The sequence below is a fragment of the Elaeis guineensis genome, chromosome 3, assembly GCF_000442705.2.
Source record: "Elaeis guineensis isolate ETL-2024a chromosome 3, EG11, whole genome shotgun sequence".
NCBI classification, from domain to species: Eukaryota; Viridiplantae; Streptophyta; class Magnoliopsida; order Arecales; family Arecaceae; genus Elaeis; species Elaeis guineensis.
Genome location: NC_025995.2, coordinates 3,886,086 through 3,897,295, shown reverse-complemented (window position 1 = coordinate 3,897,295; position 11,210 = coordinate 3,886,086). Strand labels below are relative to the sequence as shown.

The following is an 11,210-nucleotide window of genomic DNA, read 5'->3' as shown; positions in this document are numbered from 1 at the left end:
GCAAATAATATTTAGAGGGGGCATGTATGAGAAAAAATTTGGCAATATATAACAAATTTGCTCCAATTAAGTCCCATGGTATCAAAGCAGTATTGGGTTAGGAGCTTACTAAAGCTCGACTGTTGCTCAATAACTGCAAGCATGAAACAAAGAGCAGCATCCAGACTTCTACACATTTATTCCGTTCTTGGTCATTGCAAGTTAGACAAACTTGCAGTGGAAAACCGTTAACCAAACTCATACATTGGATTAACATAGAAATATACAATGTACCTTGGAATGTAATTAAAAAAAAAAAATCACAATCTATTTTATTCTAGTGATATGATACCATTGTTGTGAACCATGTACAGTGTTTTGCAGTACTTCAGCAAATAATAAACACAAAAATAAGACAGTGAAGGTGCAAAGCTTAGGACGTGCCAAATCAAAGTGAAGAAGGGAAGAAGAATCACAAAGCAATACTTTCAAATCAAGAGGGGCATAATAGAGTAATCGTGAAGATTTAAATTATGAAGGACATTATGGTTGACTGGATAACTTAAGGATGCACAAGACTCTTGATTATCAAAGCCATATACTTTCCCTGATTTTCAGCAAAAGCCAGCTCCATTTCGCAAGGTTCCCTCGTGCCATCGCTAGTGGAAACAACAGCACCATATGGAGAACCCCCTCCGACGTCATCCATCTTGAACAGACCTACTCCAAAAGTGTAACTGATGGGAACATATAACATCCCATGGTGGGCTTACTGGGTGATTGCAGTCCATCTGTAAAAATAAAAACAGAGGTATAATTTAGCTGCTGACAACATCAATTTCCTGAAATTTTCAGTAAAAAAAAAGAGAAAAGAAAAAGAAGCTATAGCTCATAGAGCAAGTAATGGATCTCCTTCAGATGTTGGAGTTACCATAGTTTAACCCAATTTTGAGAAAGGTTCTAAGTTTTTCTCAAGCACCAACAACAGTTGATGGAATCAAAACCACAATTAAAAATGTTGCCTCAAGGATAAGAACATGCAATATGTGCACTACTAAAATGTCAGAAATTTGTTAAGCCCTTTCACCATTAAGCAATTTAGCATTAATAATTAGCAAATAGCTCATCCACTTGATCTTGGAGGCTCGCAATTAACTCATCTGTTCTAAATAACCTAGCAACATTCACAAGAGCCACGATACAGCAGTCTTGGAAAGCCAGAAGACAGATAATTTTATGTTTGACATTCCAAAGTATCTCTTTTTTTTTGTGCGATTTTCAGAAAACCAACAAGCAGCTCCAAATCAAGGTTTTCAATGGACAGATCCTCATTTTTATTAGAAAAAAAAAAAACAATAGATATGCAGAGAAAAAGAACCTTGCCGAGACCACTAAGTTTCTCAGCATAAATGCATCAAATCTCAATGGACTTGGAGTTTCTCTTAAAAAGGTGAAAACAGAAAATCCCAATATATTCTTATAGTGAAATGGATTTTCTTTTTATAGACACATGCATACTATTTCCATCATATAACAATTTTTTTGACTAAATCTTCCAACAATATGCAATAATCATATGATTCTACTAAACAAATCATCATTTTTTAAAAAATAATGGATAGACAGAGAAGAAAAATCTTTAGTAGACTACTCACCAGATGTTTCATCAGAGATGTGTGAAAATCAATAGACCCATACCTCCTAGAAAAGTAAGAACAGCAAATTCAAAAATATTGTTATGGGTGATCATTATAAACAAATAATAAATTATTGCCATCCATAATTCTTTGCCTGGTGTCTTCAAACGAATGTAAAAATGACCATGTGATTTCAAAATTAATCCAGCCAATTCAACCACAACTACATAAGAACTAATTTAACAAAAATCTTTATGCCAAGAGCAGAGCGATCCTATACAAAATATAAGCAATGGAAGTACCGTATGCTCTTTCTAAGAAATAAGCCAAGATCTGTTTTTGCCTCTCACACATTCATTTAGTGAGCCAAAATATTGTTCCCTGACCTTTGATCATCCCCACTTGCATCAATTTACCAAAGCTAGGCACCTAAGAGACATTGCACAGTAGAGGCCATCAGGACCCAATATGATCCTACATGCTAGGCTTTAAGGTGGGTACTATTTATGCATTAGGAACCTCAAGCCAGCATCAAGCTCAGGTAGCCACCAGCCACATGCCAAGAACAATCCTTGTCTGTACCAAAATCCAAAATCTAAAGGCTTTCAAAAAAAATTGTCCAGTATCAAAGTCGTCATTAAGCTCAACAGTTTAAATAATTATATTATAGATAAAATATAAATAATAAGTATATCACCTTTTTGAACTCTAATTAGTATATATCTATGAGTTTCTTTTTCAACAACCTGGGAGGCAGTGCTATCAATCTATCCATGTCATACAACTGCGAAAGACCTTGCTAGCCTTGAACATGAAGCCTCCCCTGAAATAAGTGTAAGCAAAATCTTAGAGCTAGTATTTGCTCCTCCAATCTTATCTCTGTTCTGCATTTGTACATATAGATCAAGTAATCTGGGCATCACTATTATTAGAAGAAATGTTTCAAATCCTGGACTGTTCACCAAACCAAAAAGTGCCTGAGGGTCACTGGTTCTACCATCTTGTCAACCAAAAATAAACAATGATAACAGCGTGACATAATAAATATATCAAGTTTAATTAAACATCAATATAAACAGAATAAAAATTAAAAATTTATAATTATATAAAAGCATAAAAATTTCTATTTGTCAAGTAAATTTCTACCAATTTCAACACATTTTATTTTAAAAAGGAATTATAATATGGAAAAATATTCCAAACTTTCTAGTTTATTTTTAGGACATACCTTACAACTTTAAACACTTTTTATGTTCACATGATATAATTATAATGCATATTATCATGGTATCTTCTTATACAATTCAAAATTCCTCCAATTAAGTAACATGTAAAATATCATACATGATCATTCAATGAAAGCACAGTTTTTATTTGAAAGAAAAAAAAATATTTATCCATCTCTTGTGTACATGAAAACTCCCATCCTTTTTTCTCCTTGAAGAAATGGAATCCCCCACCTTACATCTTTAAAAGTTCTAACCCAAATTCCTCTCTCTCTCTCTCTCTGTTGGGTGGATGTCTGACCAGGACACCACCTCCCAAAATCTTTTCAGTACCACACGATGCAGCAGGAAGAAAAAAGAAACAAAACAAAAGAAAAACAATCAAAATACATGGATCAGCCACAAAACAGAGCTCGCCTCCACGGGACATGCAAACTTCACTATGAAAAAAAAATTTTACAAGAGAAGACCTCACCCTCAACCCTTGTACATCCAATTTTCTCTCTCCAGAAGTTCCCCTCACAAAAGCTCTCTCTCTTGGAAGACCCCCTGAACCCCTGAAGTGCCTAGCAACCGCTGTCCAGGAGCCCTACTCCTTCTCTCACAGCAACGCTTCCGCCTCTCTCTTTCTTCTCGGGTTCGTACGGCGCGAGAAAACCAACCACACCCTTTACTGTTCCACGCACAGGCTTTTAAAGGGTTAAAACTAGGTTTAAACTTGATTAGAGAGGGATTAGGAGTCCTAAATAAAGCCAAAAAACCCCCCTGGACCATCGGATCAAGATCGGGAGCCACCCATGCCGTCGGATCGCGCTCCGATCCACGGAATAGTGCCGCGGACCGCGAGAAACGCGTGGGAAACGCCCACGCGGTCCACAGGCTCATCCGTGGACCGCCCGGTCCACGGTGGACCGGTGCAAAAGGCCAGGCAGACCGCCTGGGCCTGGGCCGGCCGCGCGCGCGGGCCTGCGCGCGCCTGGGCCGCGCGCGCGTCTGGGCCGCGCGCCCGCCTGGGTCGCGCGTCCCGCACGGGCCTGGGTCGCGCGTCCCGCACGCTGCCGCCTGCGGCCACACCGCTGCCGCCCGCCGGCGGTCCTCCACCACCTCGAATCTCGTGTCGACTTCAAAAGCTCGTATCTTCTCCATCCGAGCTCCGTTTCAGGTGATCTTGGTCTCGTCGGACTCCATTTTTCGCCGCGAACCTCGCTGCGGGCTCAATGTGGACTGAATCTCGAGGCGTCAAATCCTAACAATCTCCACCTCGACTCGATATTCGACCTCCTCCAAACTCCGAGAGCTTCTGGATCTCCTCGCCCCCATGCCCTGGGACAATCGCTTGTTGATCATGGATGGGTAAACATGAGAGTCGAGCCAGGCTGCTCAATCCCATCTCCATCGTATGCTGTGCTCCTCCTGACCTGAGACCTACTCGGGGCATCGTCCTGCGGCAATAGGAATCTCACCTTGCGACGTCGCCTCTCGTCCTCCCGAGTCTCCTGTCTCGTGCCCGATCCACCTCTTGGAGCTCCACCTCGCACTGGACTCCCCGCCAGGTAATAATGTCCTCTGCTCCCCTTCTTCCCCTCCAGCACAATCCTATTGCCGCATAGCACCCTCAGGATTCCTCCACCAGCTACCGTCCTATAGCCTCTCGAATCCAATCTGCTAAGTGAGATAAGATTCCGTCTGAAATCGGATATGTATCGGACCTCCCCCAATCTCCTCACTGCACCGTCATGTGTCCTCCAGCTGACCGTCCCAATGCCTCTGATCGCACAGCTCGATCCATCCGACAAATATACAGTGCCCTCACTGTTCTCCAGAGAGTCAAGCTGCTCCTCTCTGCAACATGCATGATAGGGGCATGCAGAATCTAATATCCACTGCTGGGAAGAAGTAGATACCTCGTCAGATATCTCCAGGACATCTCCATCTAAATCGCTGCCGGCCGTCGCTACAGCAGCCACCGTCCGATTTTTCAATTGAGGGCAATCTCTGGCTAGATGCCCTAACTCCTCACACCGGTAACACCTAATTTTGCTCAAGTCCCTCCTGGACTTGGACCGCCCTCATTGCGATCTCCTGTCGCTCCGTCTACCGCCTCCTGCTCTTCCAGAAGCCACCAAAGCTGAGCTACCGCCACCTGAGCTCGAAGCTGGGTTCTTCCTCTTGAGAACCTCGTTCTGGAGTATCGCTGCGGTGACCTCGTCCATCTTGATAGTGCTCTTCCCCACTAGAAGAGCAGTCACCAAGGACTCGTACGAAGGGGGAAGCGACGCCAGCAAAACCAGAGCCCTGATCTTCTCCTCAACATTCTCGCCAACGCTGAGGAGATCGGTGAGGATCTTCTGAAAGTGGCTGAGATGCTCCTGAACGCTCTGTCCCTCAGTCATCCGCAGTTGGTAAAACTGCCTCCAGAGCAAAAGAGTGTTGGTGAGAGACTTTGCCATGTATAACTCTTCGAGCTTCGACCACAGCACCGTCGGGGAAGTCTCACTCAGCACATGGATCACCACCTCATCCGCCAGGTATATGCGGATGGCACTCACCGCCTGCATCTGTAGCCGTTTCCAATCCCGCACCGCCTGCATCTGTAGCCGTTTCCAATCCCGCACCTCTATGGTGGTCAGCTTCTCATCGCACAAGAGAGCATCGATCAACCCCTGTTGGATGAGCACGTCCTTCACCCTTGCCTGCCATAAGGAGAAATTGCTCTTACCATCAAACTTGTTGATCTCCATCTTGATCGTTCCTGTCTTCTCCATCTTTAGTCTTGCTCACCACCGCTGCAATCTGCGTTCTTGTACCGCCTTGCTCTGATACCACTTGTTGGGTGGATGTCTGGTCAGAACACCACCCCCAAGAGCTTTTCAGTACCACGCGATGCAGCAGGAAGAAAGAAGAAACAAAACAAAAGGAAAACAATCAAAATACGTGGATCAGCCACAAAAAAGGGCTCGCCTCCACGGGGCATGCAAACTTCATTATGAAAAAGAAATTTTATAAGAGGAGACCTCACCCTCAACCCTTGTACACCCAATTCTCTCTCTCTAGAAGTTCCCCTGACAAAAGCTCTCTCTCTCTCTGGAAGACCCCCTGAACCCTTGAAGTGCCTGGCGACCGCTATCCAGGAGCCCTACTCCTTCTCTCACAGCAACGCTTCCGCCTCTCTCTTTCTTCTCGGGTTCGTACAGCGCGAGACCAACCACACCCTTTACTGTTCCACGCACAGGCTTTTAAAGGATTAAAACTAGGTTTAAACTTGATTAGAGAGGGATTAGGAGTCCTAAATAAAGCCAAAAAACCCCCTGGACCGTCGGATCAAGATCGGGAGCCACCCATGCCATCGGATCGCGCTCTGGTCCACGGAATAGTGCCGTGGACCGCGAGAAACGCGTGGGAAATGCCCACGCGGTCCACAGGCTCATCCGTGGACCGCCCAGTCCACGGTGGACCGGTGCAAAAGGCCAGGCAGACCGCCTGGGCCTGGGCCGGCCGCGCGCGGGGGCCTAGTCCGCGCCTGCGCTCGCCTGGGCCGCACGCCCGGCTGGGCCGCACACGCGCCTGGGTCGCGCGTCCCGCGCGGGCCTGGGTCGCGCGTCCCACGCGCCGCCGCCTGCGGCCGCGCGCCGCTGCCGCCCGCCGCCGGTCGCCGGCGGTCCTCCACCACCTCGAATCTTGTGCCGACTTCAAAAGCTCGTATCTCCTCCATCCGAGCTCCGTTTCAGGTGATCTTGGTCTCGTTGGACTCCATTTTTCGCCGCGAACCTCGCTGCGGGCTCATTGTGGACTGAATCTCGAGGCATCAAATCCTAACACTCTCTTCCTAAAGAAGAAGATGAACAAAAATGCTGGTTCTGTCTCTTCCTAAATGGTTTCATCTCATCTTTGTCTAATAAAACTCTATTCTCACCTCAAAGAGCCATGGTTCCCCCAATCCAAAAAACTTTTCCAAACATCCAATTTAATCACCGAAGGACCCTCATCCCTTCACTCTTCAAGCCCTATTCTCCGGTTTCCAAATTGCATTCTGCTCATTAGAAATCACAATATCATGGGACATACAAGGGGAAATGTGGAGGAATGGGAGGAGAACTCACAGCCTCTCTAATGCCTACTTGCCATTCCACCATCTCACCTGATCACCACTAGCACTTTTGGAGGGGAAGGACAGAGGCTCAGGTAGGCCTGATGCTCTGAGATTAAAGAAGAAAGACTGATCTTGAGGTCTCAAGGTTTCATGGATAAGAGGGTGGCTGATCAGGAGGAAGCATAAAGAGCCCTTACCCAATGGGAAAGTGAGGGTTTATAATAGACATATGAAAAAAATAAAAAGGCAAATGGTTCACTTTGAGAACCAGAACTGTTCATTTGGGTCGTCAACTAAACCATCTGTTCAAACAATACTCACAAAATAAAACAGTTTTCCCTTTGGAACAAGTTTGGGGCTAAACCAGACAAGACAGCTTGCTGGTTGATGGTTCAACCTCCAGGTCTAGTCCGGTTAGCAGTTGCAATAGCATTAAACAAAGGCAATAGTTAGTACTCATATCAGTAAAGTTCATTAGAAAAAAAATAAAATCAATAAGGACTTCAAGTAACCCAAGGTTTTCCGAATCCTCTCCCACAACACATTAGTTTAGGCCATCCCTTCCTGACCCTTCAAGACATATTTCAATCAACTTTACAATGGCATACTTGGCTTTTCTGGACATGCCCAAAGCATCTCAACCAATATCTATTGGTTAAATGATACTAAATCCTCAACTACATTTCTAAACATTTGGGAAATATTCAAGTGGAACATCAATCTCAAATGATACTAAATCTTCAACTACATTGGTAAACATCTGGGAAATATTCAAGTGCAAGATCAAACTCAACTTGTCACACTGTTAAGTAGAAATTTCTGCAAGTGACAGAGCAAAAATATGCTTTTGTATCTTTCCTCTTGATTTCATTTCATTGTGACAAAAGATCAAATAAGTTTAGTGATTACAAAGGAGACATGTATCTAACTCATGCTGAGGCTGCCAAAATTCAGCAAAAGTAAAGACTATAAACAAAAGGGAATATTTCTCCACTATAAAGAAAGAAATGTTATGTTGCCAAATGATAAATATACCAGAAATCTGATGTTCTCAATTATGGCTAACTCACATATTTTCAAAATTACATTATAGCCTTAATAATTGATTTCATGTGTATAAGACTATCCAGTGTTGCATCAGGAGAGCTACAAGAAACTTCCAAGATGACAGTACATTGTTTAATTTTCTGAACCATCTTTAAAAAATAATATAACATTATGACATCCTTATTCATCTGTGCATCAGCCAGATCTCATGTAACATGATGTTCTGAATTACCTGTAAATAAGAGCATGCAGTGCTATGCACATTTCTACAAACAAATACATGTGGTAATCTGTGAGACATCTGCTGTAAACACTTTGCCAGAAAACAGACACTAACCAAGAAAATACAAGCTTAAGAACCAAATCAATCAATAATCATGCTAAAAAAATGTGGGTACTTTTGAGATAGCTACATTTGAACTATCAAAAAATAAACAACTAGAGATACGTTTTGTTGCTGGAAATCCCCTAATTTGTGAGGAAATGATTTATGTTCTTGATCTTCTTTTTTCACTCCTCCTTTCTCAATAGGAACTGAAATGAATACCTAACTTGGCCGGAATTGAGGACAGATTCATAAAACCCCATCTATTTTTTCATAGACAATAAATATAATTGATATTTGGACTAGTGGGTTTAGGAGACCCTACGCAGCAGAATGTGCTCTTTGTGGTGTTATCACAGAGATGGAGAAGTGAATTCTTTTAACAGTACTATATATAGAGGAGAAGAGGGGTAACCCTTTTGAGTTTAGCGCAAATGAAGGAGTAGATCCACATAACAATTGAGAGCTAATATTTCAGCAAGTCTGAGATGGGAAAAAAAAATATTAGGAAGATAGATTACTAATTGAGTTTTGTATCTATTTCTGATTCTGCATTTATGACAAAAGCTTGAGGAAGCATCAGACTCAGCTCCTAATGATAGATGTGCTGGTGGGACATAAGTTGATTCAAAGGATGGTATTTTTTGAGTGTTAGAAAGCCCAAAGTGGGGCTTCTACAGCAAAGCTGCTAAAGTGCTAATCTGTGTATTTAATCATCTTGATCATTTGGTCTCTTCCACCCATTATTTATCGACAAATGCCTGACATACAAGCAACTAGAAATACAGGCTTTTCCTCCAGAATGTTTTTGGTTGGTTTTTCCTCCCCTTATTTGGTGTTTTTTTTTTTTCCATGTCTTTTGTTTCTTCTCGATCATCTATTTTTTCTAGTCTTTGTATGTTATCCTGCTGAGTTGAGAATGAAGCTATACTCAAGCTACAGCAGAAAAGAGTATCACCATTCTAAGCTACAAAAAAAATTCGACGATAGACTTCAGAACCGCCAATAACTGCAAACATTGCATAAGTGATCAGTACCTACTTCACCAATTTATCTTCCAAAAATGTAGACACAAGGATTGCTGTTTGATATTAAGCAGGACAAACCCTCTCCAGCCATTCTTCTATCATTCTTTATCTCCTTTCCCTTTCTTTTCTTCCCCTCATTCTCTTTTATTTCTTCTTCATAATTCTTTTTCTTCTTAATTTTTTAGTCTATCAATTTGCATATCAGATGTCAAGTTTTGTAGACTCCGAGGAATCTAAGATTTAATCTGCAACTGGCTAAGCAGAGATTTAGTCAGCACATAATCATGATATACACAAGAACATGCAAAATCCAATGCATGTTCCTGAATGCAGTTAAAAAACTCCACACTAATGACCTTGATGCACCTAGTCAAGACAGTTCACCAAGCATTTAATATATGATAAAGCAGCAAGCATAAAGAAATAACTGAATTCTCTCAAGTAAATTCTATGCAGAACAAACAACCAATATAGCATACCTAGGGGCTTGCATTTTTAACCAGTTAATCGAAAAAACCATTAATGATATTACTTGCATCAGTAGCATTGGTATATGGCTCCACCAAGAAAACAAGATAGCAGGGAACACATACTAAATAAGCCACATGCCCAACTAGAAAGAGGCATTCCGAAATCCTGTCAAAAGATTCTTGTACAGTACCAAATCAATTACCAGATGGAACAAATATCAGCTCTATAATTTAGAATGAAAATATGTATCTAAGAATCACGATGCATAAAGGACAACAATAATAAATACAGGTATTCTATATTGCCTTATCTCTATATTTTGTGGGCTAGTTCAACATTAAGTTTGAAGACAAATAATTAAATTTGAGAACTTTGCATGCAAAGGATCAATCCAAATCTTTGACAACACATGAACTTCTTAACATATGATCCAGCAAAACATGCATTAAGCATTGAAAAAGAAGCAATATAACATCGCAGTCATATACCAAGAACCATAAGGGACTATAGTTGATGCCTTCCCTCTTTCCTGTTATGAAGCACTAACAAATGCCAAATTTTCAATGAACACGAACTAGTACAAGTCTACTTCATGAAAACTTCTCACTGTTCATCACAAACAAAATAAAATGATCCAATTCTTTATACCAATGGAACAGATGAATAACAGATGGATTCTTACGCGGTTGTTTCCTGTCCACCTCCCTGGGTCCCGGTGCTGAAAAAGAATCCGGCGGGCGTGCCGAAGAGCTTCTGTTCCCTCCAATGCAGCCCAGTCGAATCAAAGTAGGCCTTCATCTGCGCAGCCATGCACCCATACCTCGTCGGGAACCCAAAAAGTATCCCGTCCGCCTCCACCAGCTCCGCCACTGATATGACGGGGATATCCGGGTCCTTGTGCGGCGACTTTATCTGCTCCAAGATCTCCGGCGGGAGCGTCTCGGCTGCACGGAAGAGGACCCCCTCGACGCCGTCGATGCCATCCATCCCCTTCTTCATCTGCTTCGCCAGGCCCTCCACGTGGCCGTACATGCAGTAGAACACGATGAAGAGCTTCGCTTCACCTCCGCCGGCGCCGCCGCGGCGTCGAAGGCATCGTGGCTCTTCTCCTCGGGCAGGATGGGGGCGTTCCTCGCACCGCCCGTGGCGTTCTCTGATGCCACCGCCGGCTACCGCTTCTTGCTCGGCACGCAACCTCCTCCTTTACCCATCTCTCAGTCTCTCTACTCTTTCCCTGCTCTCTCATTAATAGATTGCTCCAAAGATCAGAATTTTGCTACTTCGGATCTGGAGAAATCCCACAAGTCCCTTCCAAGACCCTAGCTTTCTGGTTTCTTTCCGCAAAGCTAACTCCTTCCTCTCTCGTTGTAACGCGAAGCCTACCCGGAAAAAAAAAAAAAAGGTTTA

General features: G+C 43.0%; 1 pseudogene; it reads right to left on the bottom strand.

Annotated features, from left to right (window-relative positions):
- Nucleotides 1-448: 448 nt before the first annotated feature.
- Nucleotides 449-11,175, bottom strand: LOC140856385 (probable NAD(P)H dehydrogenase (quinone) FQR1-like 2; annotated as a pseudogene).
- Between the last annotated feature and the right edge of the window lie 35 nt (nt 11,176-11,210).